At 36.3% G+C, this 19,382-nt stretch overlaps 1 protein-coding gene across 1 annotated transcript in view; it reads right to left on the bottom strand.

Moving 5' to 3' along the window:
- The window catches only part of LOC307193672 (uncharacterized protein), a 55,682-nt gene that overhangs the window by 32,443 nt on the left and 3,857 nt on the right, over positions 1 to 19,382 (bottom strand). The window contains exon 2 of the mRNA XM_079935963.1: positions 14,232 to 14,307. The gene's annotated coding sequence lies outside the window, so the exon portion shown is untranslated. The remainder of the gene's footprint in view (positions 1 to 14,231; positions 14,308 to 19,382) is intronic.

Here is a 19,382-nt window from a genome sequence, read left to right as displayed (position 1 = left end):
ACCCACAAATGAAAACAATCACTGAAAACTAAACTAAGATAAACATAAAACCGAAAACAAATCAAATGCAGAAAGCAAACCCCAAGTCCAGAGTGCCCCCAATGTCCACCACCTAATTCCAGGGGCACAGAATGCAGCAAAGCAGCATGGAAATGGATGTGAAAGGGGTGTTATGAAGAAAGATGTTAGAATCATAGCCTCTGGTGACAGAGTACTGAAAGTGTCACTGGGAACACGTTGCATGCCTTGCAACACTGGTGAGGGTCCAGGCAGATAAACAAAGCCCATGCCAGGTCATTAAATGGAGGGAATTTAATACAGAGAAATATTTACAAAGCAGTTGTAGAGCTGAAAAGACAAACAGGAGAAAGGAGACAGCCCAGAGATGAGAAAAACAGAAAGCTGGGACCATTCCTAGGGCTGGGGGAGCTGAGGGAGCAGGTGGGTTCCCCAAAACCACTTGGCAAGAACGGGGACCACAGTGGATGGTGTGTGCTGGGAGCTGGGAAGGGGCAGCTGTTGCTGATTGGCAAAAGTTAAACCCACATGGCTTGTGTAGCCACGGCAGGAGATGCAGCCTGAAGCAAGTAGAGAAAAGCAAAAACACCAGCCTTCTCCCCACTTTTCACTTTCCAAATGTCAAGCCAGTTGCTCCCATTGACTGAACCTGACTGGAAACTGGTTGGTCCTGGAAACTGTGAAATGTATTTTGCAGGAATCAGCACCTGAGACAGGAGCAGAGCAGGGGAAGGTCGAGGAGGACGAAAAGGATAGTGACGGACACAGAGTGGAAGAAACCAGGTCCCCCAAGGACACAGAAGCACAGTATTTTGGGAGAGATACCTCTCATACCCGACTGCAAGTATGACTTGCTAACACAGTATTTTGTGAAGAGATTCATTGAACCTATCTTGTCTAATCTATATGTCAGCTTCTTTACTGTAACATGTGGGTAGGATCAGTCCAATAAATTATCAATATGGAACCATGTGTAGAAAGGTTCAGTAAGAAGGGAAGGGAGTTTAGAAAAAAGGTTTTTGAAGAAAGAACTGAATATAATTTAATCCCTATACTGACATGGGAGATACACGTCGCTAATCAGTTATCCACTTATCCACAATGCTGAAAACCAAAGTATCTATAAAGCAAAATATTTTTGGAAGTTTGGTTCCAAAACTTGAATGAAGCTAATTATGGTTTTTGTTTTATGCATTTTGCTGAGGAAATATTGATGTGCTTGGTTATAGGGTGAACCACCAAATTCCATTGGTACTGTTAATTTACATATGTATATGCACATATTATATTTTAAAGTACAAAATTGTGACTCGTAAAATACATTTTTCCCAAGGATTTTGGATACAAAATTAGGGACTATATTTGTGTCTTACACACCATTTAATTTTCTGTTCTAACTCTTTAAAGAAATGGCGAGAAAACACTTTATAAAAGAACAATCTCTGATGTATTCTGCTTGATTTCTTGATTTCTCGATTCCTCTCTCCTCTCTCTCTCACTCTCCCTCTCCCTCTCTCTCTTGGCTCCATTGGTGTCACCTGCTTAACCGTACTAGCAATCTCTCATGTTCACCTGCATTAGAAGAGCATTGCCTTATTTTTAAAAACACCTTCTATTATTTGTAAAATAAGTTGTTTTTACTTTAGATCGTGTTCCTGCTAAAATTGACATTTAAGTACAGTACAGTCTTGTTACTGATTGCTAAGAATAGCTTGCTTCTTTTAAAACACTCACTAAAAGCATGACTGTCTGATTCCCCTTTTTTTCTGGAACTATTTTTGCCACATTCCTGCTTTCTCTTCCTCTCATGTGAATTGGCTGTCTTGAAGACTTTCTGTTCCAATCACTGTTCTGTCATGGCACTGGTTCAGGGAGGAACTTAGGAAGAAACAGTTCCTTTTGCAAGACTGTATATAAGCAGGACCCCCAATAATGTTTGTATGGTATTTTTTAACACCTTTCTCCATCGCAGCTTAGGGGTTGTCTTTTGTGTCCTCACTTACTCATTATTTCCATCTACAAAATATCCACCTCTAAGCACTCTATCAGAAGAAACTTCAGGTTAAAAAAAAGACATCATGTAAACTACAACTCTAGTATTTACAGTCTCATCGATGCTTTATGACCCTTGTGTTAGTTATTTTTCTTTGTGTTTGCCTCTTTCCTCTTCCCTCCTCCTCTCACAGTGGGTAGATGCGGTTATGATTCTGAATTTAGTGCCATTTCCTGTGATCATGTTTGTCTGAATGATAACCATGCAGTTAAAGTGATTACAATCACCACATCCACGCTTGTAAACCTCACTTTTGGTTCCTTCTCCTCCTTAAGCTTTATCTTCTGTTCCTTGACCAGGTGAACTGCTTCAATTCCCATTATTTTTTTGGTAGTAGCTTCTTGTCTTTGTTTGTTTTTTTTAACAGACATGCTATCTCCTCTGCCCAAAATCCACTCACCTCATCCCAAAGATTGTATGGTCATATCGAGGCTAGTGTAGGTGTTGTGTTATTTCGAGAATCAGCAAATCTGCGGTTGGAAATATTCTGTACTGTACAGTACACCTCTATACACATAGAGCGCATTGAGCTGATGACTGAGGTCTGACCAAGGGGGCAGGGCCATTTCAGAATCGACACTTCATTTCTAATAAATTATTTAATTGCGTTTTACCTTTTCAGATGATGGTAATGAATATTAAAGGGGTTCTGTAACCTACTCAAGTTTTCAAATCTAACAAGAAACAGAATCAGATGCTGGAAGCCACTGACTTTTGACGTCTCGTATTTAGCAGGTTGAAAAAGGGCAGAGGAGAATCATCTGATGAGGATCAATTAGAAATTGGTTTTCAATGCAAAACAGTCTATATTTGTATTGTCATCTCATTTAGCTCTGTGCTGCTATTTTTCTAGATTCTCCGTGTGCCTTATTCTCATTAGATTATCCCACTGATGCCACAATTTTCATGCTACTGAGGCAGGTGTGTTGATTCTCACCTCAGTTAGTTGTTAAGAGACATTCAATTTTTTATAAATCTACTTATTGCCTGATTCCATTTATATATTCAGACATTCATTCATGAAACAAGTAATTATTTTACAAATCAGACAAGGTGTTGTTCTAAGAGCTGTAGATACAGAAGTAAACAAGACAGGTAAAACCTTTGTTCTCATGCTACTTTTTCTGGCAGTCCTGACACAGATAAAGACAAGACAGACACTATTTTAGAGTCAGAGTTCAATAATATGCACATGAATTTTCCTCCTTTATCCACTTTTTCTGCACTCTTGGAACTAGATTAATAGAAATTCAATTTGTCACACAGAGGAGGTTACAGCAATTTCTTAATTTGAACATACTTTGTCATTTTGTGTGTTTGTTGTTTTTTAGGTCCTGGGACTGCCATAACTGTGTATGCTCAGTTTTATTCATATAATGAACTTCAATGGTTTTTTTAAATGATTAAAAACCTGGGAGAGACCAAGATGTATATGCAGTATAGGCTGCAGTTTTGAAATTAGATGAAAGAGGCACTGGGGGACTGGAAGGGTATGTCTGAGATCAGTACAGTTATTAAACATTATTATTTATAAAATACTTAGAGGAGGCATGGCTCATAGTAAGTATTTGTTGGAGTTTGTTACATAAATACATACATGCATGAATGCAAATTACTGAGAAAATTAGGCTCAACACATACTTCTCAGGGAAAGTTTGCAAAAAATATTATGCAAATAATAGAGCATTTTTCCCTTCCCGTTACATGGTACAATAAGCACACAAAATCTCAGAAACATTCATTCCAATAGTTCTTTTAGCAAATAGAGTCCATATTGGTATTTTTCTGCACTAATGGGAAACAATCTTTTCTACAGAAGTGTGTGATTTCCAGCATCTGTGAATTTTTATCACCATTAATAGTGATGCCTTAGACAGAAATTGGCAATGAACTTTTGATATCAGAAGTGATTAGAAATACTCCTTTAAGTAACCACCACAGGAGATAATTTACGAGTGTACTGAGGTTCAGAGACTTAATATATTTGAACATCACTAATTTAGGAAAAACCTGTTCTTCATCTTTGGAAAATTAAAAATTTTCCCCATCACTGTTACATTTCCTCATCACTGTTTCTCGTAGAGTTTTAACCATGCATATTAATTATAACTTTTAGCCAGAGTAACTAATTTCTATTACCCAGAGAAAACTACTAGGTAGATAATTAGCAAATGTCTATTATACAAAGCATTTTATAAGACCAGAGGAACTCACGAGCACACATCACTCAACTTTCTACTGTCATACATATGCATTTGACATCTTAAAGTGACAAAAATAAACACATTTGTTAACATAATGTATTTATTTTAAAAATACGTATATGCCTTTCACTGTCTTCAAGTTATTTTACAACTCTGTAAGTTATGGAAAACTGATAGGATATTGTCAAACTCTAGCTATTCTCAACAATAAACACAGTATGATTCCCCATTTGAGGTGTTATTTCAGGAGATTATCAGAATGGCTTTGGTTCTAGTTTGTTTCGGTTTTTTAATATTTTTAAGCATTATCTATACTTTTATAATGAACATTATGGTTTTATAAATAAACATTTGTTTTAATAAAGTTAAAATCCATTTAGAGGAAATGTCAGTAACATCAAATATTAATGCACATTTAATGTATTTAAGGAGAAAAATGAAAACAGAAATAGCTTGGAGTCACTAATTATAACTGACACAACAGGTCAAATGGGAAGGAAAATCATTTATCTGAAACTATAGTTGGTCCAGTCAGAACTAACATGTTATCATAAAAGATATTTCTTTCCTTGTATAAAAAACATATACATATTGACCATGCAAGCCGTCCTGATTGATTATCTGTGCCTTTCAATTACTTTTTAATTTCAGTAAAATTTGAAAACAATGGAGGGAGAGGATTACAATCTAAAAATTATAATCTAAAATAATAGAAATGTACCTTGCATTTTTCCCATTTCAAAAAATTAGATGTCAAATTTTACTGTTGGAAAGTTGCTAATATTTTAAACATAACTGCAATCTTAATATATGCTTTTTCATTATTGTTAATGTTAATGTATTGTTAATGTTTTAATATAATTTAAAACAAGTGTGAAGTTACTATTAGAATTCAGAGTAAATTTATTAGATTGTATTTTTAAAATATCTTTAATATTTATATCTGTACAAAATAAAATAAAGGAAAATAGAATGAAGTAAAATTGCAAACAAAAAAAAGAAAATATGCATGCAACAGTGGTCATATTAGGATGAAATATCACACAGCATAAGGGAAATCATAAAGGCAGGACTAAAAAAGATGGAGATTAACAATCAAGAAGACATTTAGGTAAGAAGAGAAGTTAAAGAAAATATGTGATTAATGGATTAGATCTGTTAGTGATTCCAAATAATGACTTCTCCTGCTTTAAATTTAACATTTGATTAGGTTTAAATATATGTTAGTAATGGTACTTTTTGAATATATTTTCATTTTTGATTTGACCAGAACTGAAGAATGTACTAAAATTTTAATTAAAGTTGACATAAAACGAAACTTTTCTGACTAGATAAAATTTGTCAGATTTCTCAAAATGCTTTAGATAACATGAGTAAAAATTATGTATATGAAGCAATGAAACAATATTCAACACTTAGAGAAAACAGTGGGCAAGACAGTGCAAAGACTTCAAGTAGATAAGTGCTTTTTGCTTTGACCAGAGCCTTTTTTTTACTTTTTTTTTTTTTTGCGGTACGCGGGCCTCTCACTGTTGTGGCCTCTCCCGTTGCGGAGCACAGGCTCCGGACGCGCAGCCTCAGCGGCCATGGCCCACGGGCCCAGCCGCTCTGCGGCATGTGGGATCTTCCCGGACCGGGGCACGAACCCACGTCCCCTGCATCGGCAGGCGGACTCTCAACCACTGCGCCACCAGGGAAGCCCGACCAGAGCCTTTTAACATACATGCTTATCTCATATAGTCTCAGAATTTAATGGCTTACTGCAATAATGATTTTATTATTTCCATGTTTCTGTGGGTTGTTTGGGCAGGGCTCAGCCAAGATAGCTCTCGTGTCTGTTCCATATGATGTTGGCTGGGTCATCCATGGGGTTGCTATTTGGACAGACGTATCCATGATGTCACCAGTCATATGTCTGCCCACCAGCTGGGATGGCTGCAAGCCTGAGGCTTGCCTCTCTTTGGTCTTTATTCTCAAAGACTTTTTTCCCTTCATGGTCATTCACCTTCCATGGCCCCTCTTACCATGTGACCTCTCTAGCATGATAGTCCAGACTGCTTTACATGGTGGCTTAGTTCTTCACAAGACAGAAAGAGCCTCAAGGCCTCTTAACTTGGTTAGGGAACTTGAGAAACATCATATCTACCACATTCTATTGTTTAAAGCAAGTAACAGGTCAGTTCAGATTCAAAGTGGAAGGGGACAACACAAGGGCATGAATACAATAAGATGATATTCTTTGGGGGAAGTTCATATTGTAACAACCTGCCACATACATTAATCAGTTATCAACTTAGTCATGTGTCAGTACGTGTGAAAACTGAAGTTGAACATCTGCTGTTGCCCTTCAATGTTAGGTGCAGGAGATGCAAAGATAGTAAAACATACTCCAAACCTGATATCCATAGTGTTATGAATTCTGATTCTCTGTAGGATTTAATTCAACCAAAAAGGACTTTTTCACGAGATTGGTTTGGTTCAGGAAAAAAACAAAATCTGGAAATGAGAAGATAGCTCAAACATATCTACTAAATTGTGAGTACTGAAAATCATAAATTTTGAATGTTAGAATGGATGTTTCATCATGTAAATAAACTCTTTCTATTTTTTAAAAAAATCAGCCTTAGATCTTCAAAGGCAAGCGTGGAGGAAGTTAAACGGGAAAGTACCCCTAGGCTCAGTAATAATACTTCTGGAGTCTGTGCAGTTCATTTGTTTACATCTCTACTTAAAATTTTATTTATATAAAAGTTCTGCTCTAAAAGATAAAATTATGAAAATCACTGACTTAAATCTAATCCTTTCACTCTAGAACTGCTGCAACTAAAACCCGGAAAATTGACCTTTTTTGGATCACATACTGGTTAGTTATTTAAATGTGTTTGGAGGTCTTGTCTTCTGATTCCGCATTAGCATTTTTCCCATGAATCTACATGAAACTAGGATCCCTTTCCTGTAGCACTAGCTACCGTGGCTTCAGTTGAGCCTAGCAAAGTCTCTGTACTGTATAACCAGAGTCTGGGGCGCCACATGCATCCTACGATCCCTGAGTTCCTTTGAGTTGTATCATGTGCCATTTGTGGTGTTTGTCTTATTTCATCACTGGACCATTAGTGCCCAACATGGGACAGAAACTACTCTTTTGGAAGTGGAACAAGTATTTTTTGCATCCACTTTGGAAGTGGGAAGCATCTTATTTTGGGGGAACAATGATCAGCATTCAGTGGAACAGGATGGTCAATGACAGGATAATCATGGAAATTATATCTTGGGACTACAGAATCATGGAGTAGAGGATCTACTGAAATATAGAAATCCAACACAGTAAATTTGCTTAAAATCTCAACTATTGAAACAGAAGAACCAACAAATACCATGTCCACGAGAAGACAGATTAGTCCCTTTCAAACCATGTTATGCCTCCAGGAAGGAAACAGAGCAAGAGGACACTGAAAGGTTATTTCAGAACTTTACTTGGTGCCTGACTGAAGACTCCTATGTCTTTAATAAGAAAGGAGCCACTGTAACTCCACTTATGCTGGTCGTTGTAACCTGAACTAACTGCATTGTTGTCACTGCCAGCATGTAGATAAATTTAATAGTGGCAGCCACTAAAGACACTGCTTGCATCTCACTGCAAATTTCCCAAGCACAGCTCACCGAGATGGATGACTGCTGTACACAATTGTATAGACATTAATTTGGAAACACGTTCGTATTTCCAAGACGGCATCTAGTGTTCATACACACCAATAGGGCCATTCTTAACCATACTTTTGCTCATGCTTGTCTATGTTTGCACTGTATTCCAGCTCTGAAATTATGGGACCCTGGTCCACTTCTTATTCATGCGCAGCCACTCTCCTATATTTCCTGGAATTTTCTTTGGTGCTAGAATAGTGAATCCTAGGTGCTTGCTGAGCTCTTCAATCAGGGCAAAGGACAAATAGTCTGGCATTTCCAGAGGGGCATGACAGATCTCTGCTGGAAGTATGTGCATATAACCCTGGAAGCAGGTAGGTGTTAACATGTGAGTAACTTTTCCCTTTTTTGTATTTCAGGTTCGGTTAGGCTGACCTAATCAGTCCTTTATTACTCTTGTAGGCAGTACTCCGAAGTAAAACCTTGCCATCCTCTGGCTACTAATTTTTGTGCCTTGTAAGGATATTTGTCTGTCTGCTAAGCTTAATGTAAAGTAAAAATTGGCAAAATTTTAGAAACATATTAATTGTTGCCCACATTCCCCTCCACAATCATTTCTTTTTATTTTTTCTTTGTAACTGACATTTTGTTACTAGTAAAGCATCAGAAAGTTGTTGATTATATTTTCTGTCAAAAAGTTGGAGTACAGATGTTGGATATTTCTGATTAAAAGTGGATTCATCTGCTTTAGAAACAAACTAAAAATTAACTTGACATTCTCTAAGGAAAACAAAATAATTCAGGACTCTTGACTGAAGTTTGGCCATTCTTTCCGGGACAGCTAGATTTAGAATAAGGAAGCACTTCCAGGCTTGGATTATACATTTCCTAGTAACATTCTGAGGTCTATTTTAGTAAAGGAGCCAGATGAATGTTAGCACCTCAACTGTGGATGCCAAGCTACACGACTTGCTTATTCACTGTTTTTCAAGTCTGTTGTCTCTTTCACTGTGTGGCTTTGCTTCACTGTCTGAATCAAAATTTTATCATACTTCATACTTGTACAGCTTTTCAAATCCTCCTTCTTTGTTTTATATTGCTCCGTCTGACAAACTCTTCTACACGTGAGTGGTCTTATTGTTAGACTCCTGTGATAGAATTAAAATACTACCTTGCAAAGATTTTTGTTTTCTTTCTGTGTTTGGCAATTAGTAGGCATTCAGCAATCATTTCTTAAATCAAGAAACCACTTTTGGCTTGAAAGATTTTCAAAGCAAATGTTGATGCTTGTTAATGTAATAGTTGGGTAAACTCTTAATCATTTAAGAATAGAATATCTTTAAAATAGCGATTTATTTTTACAACGTTGATTTTTAACCCATTCAGATATCAGTTTCACTTTTTCATGAAAGCTGTTCCTACTTTGTATCCATAAAAATCTTATGATTTTTATACAAGAGAAAATATGATTCTGTTCTCTCTAGAGTGTTGAAGAGGAAGTGTGAAAATCACTCAGATTAAGTAATGGTAGTTTCAAAACATTTAGCCATTATTTTAAAGGCAGGACCAAGTAAAGAGCAAGGATGTGATACTTTTCTTGGATGCCTCCACATTTTCATCAATTTCTCATAGTTTTCCATAGTGGAATAGCAACACCCAACATTCACTTTCTTCTCATGTTAATTACTGGGAACAGAAAGAGAATTAACTACACTTAAAGGACCTGGGAGAAAGTAGAGGCATACCTCAGAGATAGTGCAGGTCCTGACCACCTCAATAAAGCAAATATCAAAATAAAGTGATTCACATGAATTTTTTGGTTTTCCAGTGCATATGAAAGTTATGTTGACACTATACTGTAGTCTATTGAGTGTGCAATAGCATTATGTCTAAAGCAACAATGAATATACCTTAATTAAAAAATACTTTATTGCTAAAAATTGCTAACCATCATCTGAGCTTCCAGTGAGTCATAATCTTTCAGCTGCTGGAGGGTCTTGCCTCGATGTTGACAGCTGCTGACTGATCAGAGTCGTGGTTGCTGAAGGCTGGGGTCACCGTGGCAGTTTCTTAAAATAAGACAGCAGTGAAGTTTGCCACATCAATTGATTCTTCCTTTTACAAACAATTTCTCTGCAGCATGCAATGCTACTTGATAGCACTTTACCCACAGTAGAACTTCTTTCAAAATTGGAGTCAGTCTTCTCAAAACCTGCAGCTGGTTTATAAACTAAGTTTTTATAATATTCTAAATCCTTTGTTGTCATCTCAACAATCTTCACCGCATCTTCACCAGGAGTAGATTTCATCTCAAGAAACCACTTTCTTTGCTCATCCATAAGAAGCAACTCCTTATCCATTCAAGTTTTAACAGGAGATTGCAGCAATTCAGTCACATCTTCAGGCTCCATTTCTAATTCTAGTTCTTTTGCTGTTTCCACCACATCTGCCATTACTTCCTCCACTGAAGTCTTGAACCTCCAAATCATCCACGAGGGTGGAAACCGTTTTATTCCAAGCTCCTATTAATGTTGATATTTTCATTTCTTCTCATTAGTCATGAATGTTCTTAATGCCATTTAGAATGGTGAATCCTTTCCAGAAGGTTTTTAATTTACTTTGCTCAGTTCCATCAGAGGAGTCACTGTCTATGGCAGCCAAGGCCTCGTGAAATATATTTCTTAAACAATAAGACTTGAAAGTCAAAATTACTCCTTGAACCCTGGGCTGCAGAATGGATGTTGTGTTGTGTTACGTTTTCAGGCATGAAAACAACGTTAATCTCGTTGTGCATCTTCTTCAGTGCTCTTGGGTGACAGGTGAATTGTCAGTGATCAGGAATATTTTGAAAGGAACCTTTTTTTCTGAGCAGTTGTCTCAACAGTGGGCTTAAAATATTCAGTAAACCGTGTTGTAAACAGATGTGCTGTCATCCAGGCTTTTTTGGTCCCATTTATAGAGCACAGGCAGAGCAGATTTAGCATAATTCTGAAGGGTCCTAGAATTTTCAGAATGATAAATGAGCACTGGCTTCAACTTCAAGTCACCAGCTGCATTAGCCCCTAACAAGAGAGTCAGCCTGTCCTTTGAAGTTTTGAAGCCAGGCACTGACGTCTCTCCAGCTATGAAAGTCCTAGATGGCATCTTTTTCCAATATAAGGCTGTTTCATCTACATTGAAAGTCTGTTGTTGAGTGTAGCCACCTTACTAATTATCTGAGCTAGATCTTCTGGATAACTTCCCTCAGCGTCTACATCAGCACTTGTTGCTTCACTTGGCACTTGTATGTTATAGCGACAGCTTCTTTCCCTAAGCCTCATAAATTAATCTCCACTAGCTTCAAATTTTCTTCTGCAGCTTCCTCCCTCTCTCAGCCTTCGTAGAACTGGAGAGAGTTAGGGCCTTACTCTGGACTAGGGTTTGATTTAAGGGAATGTTGAAGCTGGTTACAAACCTTAAATTTGTAAAAAAAACAAAAAAACAAAAAACCCCACAGTATCTGCGAAGTGCAATAAAGCAAAGTGAAATTATAGGAGGTATGCCTGTAAACAGAATACAGGCCATTTCTATTCCTTTTATTTTTCTAGTTTTCAACCCTTGAAGGAATCTATAACCAGGAAAAAATCATATTAAACAAGTAAATTACAGAACTTCATATATATGATGTAAAAATTCTCCACTATCTTAAGGGAACAGGATACAATCAAATTCCTTAATATAACAAAGTTTTTCTCAACCAAGACATGTTATATTTTCTACTTTATGTCACGTAGCAGACTTATAGTACCTAAATTCTTATACACACCTCTCTGATGTTGTTGACAAAATGTGCTATAATTTTCTAACCTTTTCAGTAGACATAGATCTTAAAATAAGATGTAATATATATTCGTATCATTCTACCCCTAGTGCCTGTTGGAACACTGTAAACATAATATTCACATGTAGTGAATAGCAAATATCCTTTAAGTGTTACAGCCAAATTATAATATTACTTCCATCTTTGCACTTAATCTCTTTGGTCAAAGATTTCTCACCTCTCTTACCACTTACATACCCACGAACATGCTCACATATAAACACGCATGCACACACAAACAGAAGAAGGAGGGAAAGGTAAGATTTCCACCATGAAATCTAACTTCAAACAAATCCAAATAAATTCTAACAACGACCACCCAGCTCGGTGCCAATATCCTCTTCAAGTGAATTATTTTATATATGAAAGTATCATAAAATTCACGAATAGATATTAGTGTATACAGACAGATATTTTTAAAAATTAAATTATGCTTCTTAGGAGACAGAAGGCATGAAATCAGGGAAATTAGGAAACAAAGCATATAACTGAAAGCTTGCCAAGACTTTAAAAACGACCTTAAGTTGTACAAAATTATGGTAAGAACTTGGTTTAATTATTTGTCTGAATCTGGGTTTCACCTCCATAAGAACAATCAGATAGTTCATAGTCAATTATGCATGTAGTATGTATAGTACATAAATGTGCAAATATATGTAATTACTATGTAATAATATCCAATGCATCGGTGGCTATTTATGTATCTAAAACCAAATAAAGACTCAAAATTACCAGGATAGTTGAAGCAAAATCACATATATTCTCTTACAATTATGCTAAGCGACTCTCCACATTTTTATCTATTACAGGTTGACAAAACTTAGTGAGAGTTCAGCCATTGCTGTCTAGTTGACTTGGAGCGTATTTCTTTGACAAAACTGTGGCTTCAACCATGAAATTTAAGAAATAATGCTATTAATAACATAGGGTAAATGAAGATTACAAAGGTAAATCACGCAAAATATCTAACACAAAACTGGCATAAACCCCAAAATAATTTTACTATTTTACAGATAGTTATTAAATATAATATATATAATAAATTATAGACCACCTCTCGACTAAAGAATTAAAGAATGAATTATAAAATTTTAACAATAATCCTTTATGTGAATCTTTTTTCTCAGCTTCATTTCAGGCTAGTGCAGCTTGGAAATGTGTAAATTGACACTCATCACTGGATGAGTGCTTAGCCCAAAAGTAAAAAGGTACGTTTTTGAGGGGTTTCCCTGGTGGCGCAGTGGTTGAGAGTCCGCCTGCCAATGCAGGGGACACGGGTTCGTGCCCTGGGATCCCACATGCAGCGGAGCGCCTGGGCCCGTGAGCCATGGCCGCTGAGCTTGTGCGTCCGGAGCCTGTGCTCCGCAACGGGAGAGGCCGCAGCGGTGAGAGGCCCGCGTACAGCAAAAAAAAAAATGAAAATGAACAAAAGGTACGTTCTTGAAACTGACAGGTTTTTACCGAGTTGAATAATCTCCTGTTTGGGTACTGATTCTTACTATTCTTAGAGAATCCTTTTACTTCCCCTGTCTTTTTCTCTATGCCTTTTTCATTAACAGATTTTGACTATAGAGCTTTTCAATGTAGATATTTTTGCCTAAAGGCCCAAAAAGAGGCTCAGTGCCATTTTAATGACACTTAGTAAAAAAATACTTGTGCTTTAGATTTCTAAAAGTGACCAATTTGTCACCTTTGGTGTGTTGAGTGATAACCCAGAGGCTCTCCAACAGCTCACCACAGAGACACTGTTTCCAGCTACGTGGGGGAAGCCAAGCCACAGCTGCAGCCAGAGCAAGCTCTCTGCAGCTCTTCCGTGAAAAGTTTACGCTTTGCTCAATCCTCAGCTGATGGGGCTCATCAGTTAGAAGAGATGTATGTTAAGGGCCGACACTGAGAAATTTTGAAACAAATTGTACGTTCTCTTCACTCTGGTTTTATAAACCTCTCCCAACCCTAAACAATCAGAGAATGCCAATGTTTTATCCAAAATATATGTTGCCTGTTAGATCACTATTATTTGAATGCTTCTTTCTCTCTGTAGACATCTCACTTTATAAAATAGCTATTAGGCAGAGTCGAGTGCTAAGAAAGATCTAGATAGGTCCCAAAATTTCACATTGTTTTCTTACTTTCACTTGAGTCTGAGTAAGCGATTCCTAAACCAGATGCAGAATTGACTGCCGCTGTGTTTTTATTGTTTGTTTATCCTTTTATTTCTTTTGAGGGGAAACAGTACTCTTGGCACTTTTAAGTGTTAAGAAAATTAACACTTTCTTGTGTAATGTCTCTGGTCAATATCTATGATTGAATTTGTAATTGTCAGTTAAAATTGTAACAGTAAAGTGATACCATACTTGTAAAAACAACAATGCAGTTTTTATAAAGATATTGGGTAACATGTCAGAGGTCAAATTAAAATAATATGTTGAACAAGAACTGAAAATCAGATTCTCACCAACGGCAAATATTTCTCACTTGATTGGAGCTACAAGGTGATCATCTCTACTTCTTAGAGAAGGCCAGAGCAAGACCTGTTAAAGAACAACCCTAATTAATTCTTAGAAAACTTTCATCAGTGGAAATGAATGACCAATAAGAGGCCAGCTACTCAATTTTAAATGGTGTCAGGATCTAGGACAAGATTATTCAGAGGTGGGAGAAATTTAAATGATTTCCTATTGCTAGGTATACTTGTGTGACCTTCACTTTAAAGAAGGTATTGCACAGAGAATTTCTGGTGTATTAATAAATTTCTGCATCAGTAAAACAGTAAAATACCAAAATACTTCACTAGAGGGACTTCCCTGGTGGTCCAGTGGTTAATACTCTGTGCTTCCACTGCAGGGGCACATGATTGATCCCTGGTTGGGGAACTAAGATCCTGCATGCTGTGTGGCCAAAACAAAAACAAAAACAAAATAATTCACTAGGATTAAATATAGTCATCCTCATGGAAGCAACCTAAGTGTCCATCAACAGATGAATGGATAAAGAAGATGTGGCACATATATACAATGGAATATAACTCAGCCATAAAAAGAAACGAAATTGAGTTATTTGTAGTGAGGTGGATGGACCTAGAGTCTGTCATACAGAGTGAAGTAAGTCAGAAAGAGAAAAACAAATACCGTATGCTAACACATATACATGGAATCTAAGGGGAAAAAATGGTCATGAAGAATCTAGGGGCAAGACGGGAATAAAGACACAGACCTACTAGAGAATGGACTTGAGGATATGGGGAGGGGGAAGGGTAAGCTGTGACAAAGTGAGAGAGTGTCATGGACATATATACACTACCAAGCGTAAAATAGATAGCTAGTGGGAAGCAGTCGCATAGCACAGGGAGATCAGCTCGGTGCTTTGTGACCACCTAGAGGGGTTGGATAGGGAGGGTGGGAGGGAGGGAGACGCAAGAGGGAAGAGATATGGGAACATATGTATATGTATAACTGATTCACTTTGTTATAAAGCAGAACTAACACACCATTGTAAAGCAATTATACTCCAATAAAGATGTTAAAAATATATATATATAGTCATCCTAAGGTGGAAAGACATACACACTCAGCACTACAATAAGCATGTTATGTGTGCTAAATAAATGTTAAAATTCTCCCCTACTGAACCAGTTCATTAAAATGAAAATTAGTAAACAAAGGTAAAGTTTCCGTTATTTATCTTGCCTTTAACAACCTTACTTCAGAGTAACAAAATAATTGGTGGTAATTATTTTCTAGACTACAAAAACAGATGTGATGGTGTTTACATGAATTTATACATGTGATAAAATTACATAAAACTATATACATATATATATACACACACATAAGTGAATAAATGCATGTGAAAACTGAATAAGGACTATAGATCGTACTAATGTTGATACCTTGGTTTTGATGTTGTGATCTAGTTATGTAAGATGTTACAAGGAATCTCCCTGTACTGTATATTTTTACAACTTTCTATCAATCTATATTCATTTCAAAATAAAAAGTGAAAAAAAGAGAGGTTAACAGAAGACAGTATATTTATTCCCTTGGTATTAGCACTAACTATCCTCATTTTCCTGTCCTTCTTATGTCTCAGCTACACTGCTAGTTCTTTCACTAAAGCAAATTCTGTTATATTCGCTAACAAGAGGTTCTTTCCACATCAGAAGCAGTAAATTCAGAGGTGGTGGATGTGCTAAATGTTTTCAAATCAAAGCTCACAGAACTCATTGTGCCTCTATTATAACATTCTTTCTTGCTGAATTTGGACTTGAAGATTTCTGAACGCAACACCCCTAAATATGTACTCTAACTGATGACAATAGGTACACAAGAAGATCATTCTCATCTTTTCACTGTGCTTCCAAGTGAACTTGTACATGTAGGTCAGTGGGAGACTCATTCAGAAAGACCAATCTTGAGAAAATAGCAAAACAAAACCAAAAACAAACACGAAACATTATTGATAGGGGTCACTACTTTCCAAAGTTCATCCTAGAAGTTCAGCGTCTCAAAATTTCCATTATATAATCATTGCTTGCCATTTTGTTTTGAGTTAAGTTGACCCCACCTCAGTATCTAAGTAGGGTCCCCACGGATTTAAGTCAACCAATGTGTCATCCATGGGCCACAGTAGTAATTTGCATCTAGCTTAGTTACTATAAATAAGATGGAGAGGAATCCTTGGATAACTCTCACAAGGACTTGAGCAAAATAAACCAGACACAAACGAGTTTATATTATATGATTCTAGTACACATTTCAAAAACAGGCAAAACTAAACTACAGTGTTAGAGGTCAAGATGGTGGTCATATCTGGAAGGAGGAAGAGGGTAGGAACTGGAAGGTTAAATGAGGAAAAATCTTGAGCATCCTGGAAACGTTCTATTTCTTGACCGGGGTGGTAGTTACATGGGTGTTGCCTCTGATAAGTATTAAACTTTATGATTTTATTACTTTTCAGTATGAATATTATATTTTATTTAGAAAAGGGTAAGAAGAGAAAATACGCTTGTTGAATTCTCTCGTCTTATTTAGGTTTTGATATGAGGTAGTTCTGTTAACTCTTTCTTACTTTATAGTAACCACACTTCCATATTTCCAAGTCTATTTATCCCACTTGACCATGCTCAAATTTTAAACTTATTATGAGTTCTTTCTTCATTTCATTCTGACGTTGTCTCTGCCTTCTCTGGGACACAGTGCTGGTCCAGAGTTACTGGGAACAGATTCAGATGTTGTCTCCTTTCTAATGAAGCAAAATTTTTCATAAAGAGCTGGGGTCTCTATCCCCAGGTTGTCAGAATTCCCATGTATTTCAGTTAGAGAGTAGAGATGAATCAATATTTTCTCAAACCAGGTATCACAGTGTTTTCTTTGGAAGACACTGAGAGATACTTCACAATTAAGCTGAACACTTAATTTGATTGGTAGACATTGGATGGAATCTGAACAAGTTATTTGGTTACTACCTGTACTCTAAAATACTCATTATAAAACTGAAATAGGTGCTTTAACTAATTACACAAATAACATAAAATTTAGGTTTTCAGAAAAAAGCACATAAAACTCTTAGGAAATTTTACAATGAATAAAAATAGGTCATTATTAAACAATAAAATATAAACCCCTGTGTTTTTGTGAAAATGAAATGGTCATAATCGTGACTAAGATATACGTATTCAATGTTCTTACCTGGTGATGTGACACTTAAATAGGCTTCTTACGTTCATGGTTTGCACTTTAGGAGATTAGAGATAAAACAGGCAACCATAATTCTAATACTTAGCTTCAATATAGAGTAAAATTTCAGTCTCATCCATTGTTTATTCAACAACCACTTAAACGTCTTTGAATCATAATTTTAACTCATTTCTATTGTTTGTTTTAAAATGATGTAGCTTTTTTTGCATCTCTGAAGTAACACGTACAACCATCTTAGGAGTATGAAAATAAAAATTAGTCCGTACTTTTAAGAAGAAAGCTGTTTCTCTGAGTACATTCAAAACCTGTGCTGACCGACTACACAAACAGTAGGACCTACGCAGTTGCCTTATCCACAAAGTTTCATTGAATTCAGACGTCTTGAGATGGAATTGCTAGTAATTTAGGAAGAAAGTGTTGCTTTAAACATTTACGTTCTGACCTCTCCTATGATGAGTGTACCTTCATGGTGATTTATACTCCATAATGGAATGGGCAAAAAAAAAGGAACGAGGAGTCATGTGATTATTCCCTTATTATAAGAGGAAGTAATTTTGGAGCATGAGGTTGAATGGCTGAGTGTGACGTCATGCATTTACTTTATTCAAAATGCAAGGTGCCCAGAGTTGCATAAGCAAAAGTAAATTTATGAATTTTTGTGTCATGGGGCTGCAGGGATTGGGATTCATTTTATATGTTTGACTGTTTCCAGCCAGGGCTTTCTGAACTCCCTACCATCTTTTTCCTGGCCCAGACCCTCAACTAGCACCTGCTTGTGAGACAATGACTCTGCTTTTTCCTCCAATTTGTTAAGTGTCTGGTAGTTCTGGTGCTATGCTGCTTGGTTTTGTTCTTTTTTAGTTTACCTTAAGATTTGACCAAGTTAATTCCCATTTTATTGAATTGCACTAAAGGTAAAGTCTCAGGGTGTGAAATTTGAAACTAGAAGAGAAACAGGATAATAATTCGTATCTACCTAGATTACCCTAGTAGGCTCAAAGGGTGTTGTTGTGTCCGTACATAGTTTAGACTTATGCTCATTTGTATACTGGAGTGTGCATACACACACATACACATAAACACACACACACACACCCCATCTCTTTTTTGTCACCCTCTAGAGCGTAAGGAAAGGGAAATTTAAAAAAAAATCAAAACTACTGTATTTGTAAGAAACACCTTATTTAACTGTTTTCCTAGAAAAGATTCAAATCTCATCTGACTAAAAATGAAACCTCTTATAATAAATCATGCTCATTTCTCTACCTCTAGAAGACAGTGAAATGTATCCATGTATATTTTATCTCATAATAAATATTATATAAATACATTTGAAACCACTTACATTGTTGATAAAATTTTTGTCTCTACTTGAAATATAAAGATTAAGAAAAAAAATTTTTTTAATTTCCTAATTTTATTGTATTTCTTGTGCAAATTCATTGTATTATTTCAAGCACTAATAACACAACTGAGGGGTATATGATTTTATTTCATCATTTCACCATACAGTGTGTCAATGTAAGGAAATCCCTTCATTTATCTCTTAAGATAGACAATGTGACTATCACACCGAAGTCATTTTTACTCTTGAATAAAGTAAGAATTAGGAGAAATAAACTTAAGTTATACAATGATAGATGCAGATTAGAAAGTACCATCTTTCAAAACATTTGAAGTCTAAAGTTATGAATTGTTTCTTGGAGATGTACATTTTTTGCTTAATTGTGTATTTTTCTGCATAAGCAAAACATGCATATGCTTTCAAATTCCATAGTACAGAAGAGCTTATCATAAAAATCAACAATTCTTTTTTTCTATTTTTCCTCAGTCTGGTCCTGCCCCCAGGGGCAAACTGATTCTTATCCTGGTTTTTCTACTTTTATTAGCTTTCCATGTGAAAGTATAAA

This window comes from Stenella coeruleoalba, assembly GCF_951394435.1.
Source record: "Stenella coeruleoalba genome assembly, chromosome: 11".
NCBI classification, from domain to species: Eukaryota; Metazoa; Chordata; class Mammalia; order Artiodactyla; family Delphinidae; genus Stenella; species Stenella coeruleoalba.
This window is presented reverse-complemented; position numbering and strand designations above follow the sequence as displayed.